Source organism: Rousettus aegyptiacus, unplaced genomic scaffold, assembly GCF_014176215.1.
Source record: "Rousettus aegyptiacus isolate mRouAeg1 unplaced genomic scaffold, mRouAeg1.p scaffold_m13_p_16, whole genome shotgun sequence".
Classification (NCBI taxonomy): Eukaryota; Metazoa; Chordata; class Mammalia; order Chiroptera; family Pteropodidae; genus Rousettus; species Rousettus aegyptiacus.
The window spans coordinates 31,930,660-31,935,269 of NW_023416291.1; the positions used below are offsets into that span (position 1 = coordinate 31,930,660).

Sequence of the window (4,610 nt, forward strand, 5' to 3'; positions counted from 1 at the left end):
TCCATATATTTTTTTAAAAATCTCTGTGTAACTTAGTGAATCCTCTGAATTTAGTATTATAGTATTGGGTTTTAGTAAAAATTATAGTAATATCTAGCCTGTTTAATGCTTTCATCACTATCGTACTGTTTATGGGTAATTAAATGTATAGTGTATCCATTCATGATTTATAAATGTACACAATTTCAATGTCCTTTAGTGAAATTATTTGGTTTCCCAAATTTTTAATGAGGGAAGTATCTAGATGCTTTTATATAATATGAGACATGGCTATTAATTCTTGCTTTCTATTGTTGTATTGTCCTCGGATTTGGTAGACAAGAATCACAAAAGAAAGTAACTAAGATTAAAGGAATCAAAGAGGCACTGCATTTAATGAGTGTACATGGTGTTCTGTCATAACAAATTACCCCATGACGCTTATGATTAACTAGGCTGCCTCTTGTTCTGTGAGCTTACAGTACCATGAGCCAAGTAAGCATAATAGAAAACTGTCTACAAAATTAAAAGGCTGTTTTAATTTCATATTTATCACCATCTTGTCATCTGCGATAACACTTCATCACATATGTGCTCATGCCTGAAGTGATCAAAATTCAAATTTACTTAAATAAAAGTACTATAGCTCAGTGCAGGACCAATGAGGTTGGTCAGAGGAACAAACAATTAGGTGTACAAATCAGAATGAATTTGTTTCAGTTTGAAAATAAAAACACTACGATGATCTGAAAGGGTTCCCTTTTTCAATACTATTATATATTCCCATTACAGGGAAATATATACCATTAAGTCTATTGGTAGTGATGTACAAATAATAATCTCTTTGGCATACTGTACTTCTTCATCATGGGATTTTAGCCTGGTGTGATTTAAAATCCCTAGATAAATGTCTTTTTGCAAAAGTGTTGAGAGGACAGAATATTTACTGCCAAACCACGCACAATAAAAATGCAACTAAATAATGTAGAAACATGATCAATCATATCATAGCAATGTATCAAATTCAAAGCCAAGGAGAGATTTATATATATAAATACACACACACACACACACACACACACACACACACACACATATATATATATATATATATATATATATATATATATACACACATACATACATGGTTCTCTATTTTGATAACCACCTTTGACCAGGAATTAAACCTTTATTCCATTGCAGTTAGGCAGGGGTTGTCCATCTCTCTGGAATAATCAACCGCAGCTCATTAACTGTGATCCTATAATTTCACCTGATCTGAAAAATGCTCCTTCTGCCCTCTATCTATGCTAGCCTTATCTAAGTCATTCCTATAACAATCATATCAAAGTGCTCAGCTAAAACTGCCTCAATCGTCCCTAAATTATTATATTCATAATAAATATTATATTCATAACCCCTCAGTCTCTATGTCCTTCATTCATATTAGCTTTTTTCCTCTAAAATTGCAAATAATTTGGAATCAGGAAATATTATATATTTTATTTTTTTCACAGTATCTAGGATAATGATGACTAACTTAAACACTTACATATTATGAATTTTTTTAAATCCTGTTATAAAATTTAAAGATCCCCAATACACAACACTTTTTTTTCCACTTAAGTTCTGAACTAATTAAGAAATGTAAAAAAAAAAAATCAATATGGGACAAAATCTCACTTTCATTGCCAATGAAACAGATATCTTAGAATGTGGCTTGAGTATAGGGAAAAATGAATTTCCCCAAGTTAATTGAACCCCATTAATAATTATACTGGTCATGGGTAGGCCAGCTCCTTCCTGTCATTTTCTTCATGTGAGTCAGTACTCAAGATACATGTTTTATGTTCTGTTTTTCATATAAACCATAAAGCATAGAGAAGCAGCACAGAAGGATGCTTCTTGTGTTCATACTCCTAAAATGAAAGAAGAGAAAGAAATTAAGCTACTCATGACCAAGTCTTCTTTTTAAGTTCACCAGTCAGTTAATCGATGAATAAGAGGGTAGACAAAAGAAAGGAATTTTATTCTAATAGTTAACCCTTCGCACGTAATGACTACTGAGTTAGGGCTCTTCCCCAACACAATTATCAAAGCAAATAGAGAAAAGTGTTCTTACCAACTGTAGTGATTTAAGATCACTGTTTGACGATTTAGAGATTCAAGAAAATATTCTTGGTAGCTTCAGTAACCAAATATATTTGGTCCCCAGCCAATTTGTAAAAGCAAGTCTAAAATCTATAGGGAGGTAAACCTCAATTTGGTTTGTTCATTTTATTCAAGAACAATGTTGTAAATATTTTCAATTCTTATGTGAAACGTGATATGTAGATGTGCATAACAGCATTAGGCAATTCAGAGTACTTATAGTCTCAGCAAAATTTTCACCTCTATCAGCAAGAAAAATAATTATATGGATAGTAGTACATAAAAGTAGTCAAATACCAAATTCAGATTTTTCTGTAATTCAATAATATAACATTGGAATGTGTGAAAGAAGTTTTACTGTCAGTTGAGAAAAACTGTCACTCAAATTAACAGCAGAGTGTTGGTTTAATTATTCAATTTAGAATATTCTTAAATGATTGTTTTGTTTATGGACATGTAAAGAAATATAAGACATAAATGATAGCAGCTGGTAATGGCTATAGAAAATTTCAACAATAGCAAAAATATCTTTAAAAAAGCATATTTGGTCATTCTCTCTTACAGAAGTTCAAAATTTCCTTAAAGACTACCACTGACATGGGGTGTGTGTGTGTGTGTGTGTGTGTGTGTGTGTGTGTGTGTGTGTAATTTTGAATCATCTACAAGAGATGTCCCTCTTTGGGGAAAGTGCTTTTTGCTTGCGGTACCTCATCAATTAGTTCTCTGTATAATCAACCAGCCCTAGTTTTCTCTTAAATCATGCTAGCCTATGTGTCAATGTCAAATATTTCTTTAAAGATTGAACCTAAGTGTCTAAAGATAATTTCTTGGACAAAATATTTAGGTCGTCCTGTTTGTCATAGTTAAGGTTGTGCCTGAAAGTATCAGTCCTACCATAGACTGTTATTATGATGATTCCACAAGAAACAAATCAAGCATGTTTTTTATTCCTTATAATTGATTAATGTATCTATGTATGAATACATTTATCATGACTAATTCTTAATAACTGTAAACCAAAATTGTAATAAATAAATGAGTAAAGCATAAAAAAGTAAAATAAATGTTCAAAATATAAAATGAAATCAGTGTAAAGTTATGCATAATACGTAAGCCATTAGATACTGTCTACTTGTTAGAAAAGAGTCTACAAATTTTGTTCCAAGATTCCCATCTGTTTACAGAAATAAAAAAGACAATTGGTAAATTTGTCAGAATAATCCCAATCACTCCTAGAAAAGAGAAAAGAAATAAATTTCTCATATGGGTTCTTGTAAAGTAGTAATTATGGTCCAAGTACTCACAGAATTACTGTAGCTACCTTTTCCTTCATTAAATAAACAAGAGATTTCATGTAGTTGTTTTCTAATGTTGTAATGCTTTCTTTGTTGTAAATTGATAACACTATTACAAAGCAGAAGTCTGTAAGAATAATTTCTACATGGCACTATAATAATAGATTCCAGACACACCATGCAATGATTTATACATTAAAGATAAAAATATTTTATGAACCAAAGTAAAATATATGTTCGCATATATAAATACACATGCATATAATGAATGGCCTATATTTTTACTGTGTGATATGTGCTCTGACATTTTCTATTCTATTCTAATATCATTCAATATTTAAAAGTTGGCCAAGAACTATTAAATTAATTTCCTGACCCACAAATGGCTTGTGACCTATGAATTGAATAATACTGATCTTGAGTAAATTTGAGTATCACATTATCTATTATGTTTCTTTCTCTTTTTTTTTTTTTCAGGCAAGGCAACCCTTGGTTGACCTCACAGATTGCAATGACCTTGTCAGCTTACAATCCATTATTTTTTATTTTCTTTATGACTATAGCACCTGTTCTTCCTGGGTGGTCTCCCATCCAAATACTAACCAGGCCTGACCCTGCTTAGCTTCTGGGATCAGATGGGATCAGGCTTGTTCAAGGTGGCATGGCTGTAGACTATGTTTGTTTCAATAAAAACTTGATAAACATTAAACAAAAGTGATTTTGGGTTTTTGTTCCTTAAAATAGTAGATGGGGACATAAATACTATATTTTAATGATTAAAGAGAAAACTTTCACAGTTTAGCAAAAGTAGAAAATCTAGGGGAAAGTTATTACCTTAGATAGATACAAAAGACTGAGAAGGATCTCTGATAAGGCAGGTGGTTAACTCGAGTTGTAAATAAAAGTGATCCAAGGGAATAAATATAGGTTTATACCAGTCTGACTCAGTCAGAAAATCATTTTTAGCTTACTCTAAGATAAAGAAAAATAGACAATGAAGCCCCAAGGTTTTAGATCATTGATGATAGTTTCAAATATTTTATCCTAAAAATTAAAAATCTCAAAAATAACCTTGTTAATATCTAACTTTAAGCAGTGTGATTTATTTGTAAACTTATAATAAAAGTAAAGTGAGTTGTAAAATATGCCATATATTAAGGGGCAGTAATAGTTAATTCAAAGTGT

The 4,610-nt window shown here is 31.1% G+C and overlaps 1 pseudogene; it reads right to left on the minus strand.

Moving 5' to 3' along the window:
* Nucleotides 1-3,979: 3,979 nt before the first annotated feature.
* On the minus strand, nucleotides 3,980-4,098 carry LOC118612624 (annotated as a pseudogene).
* Nucleotides 4,099-4,610: the final 512 nt, after the last annotated feature.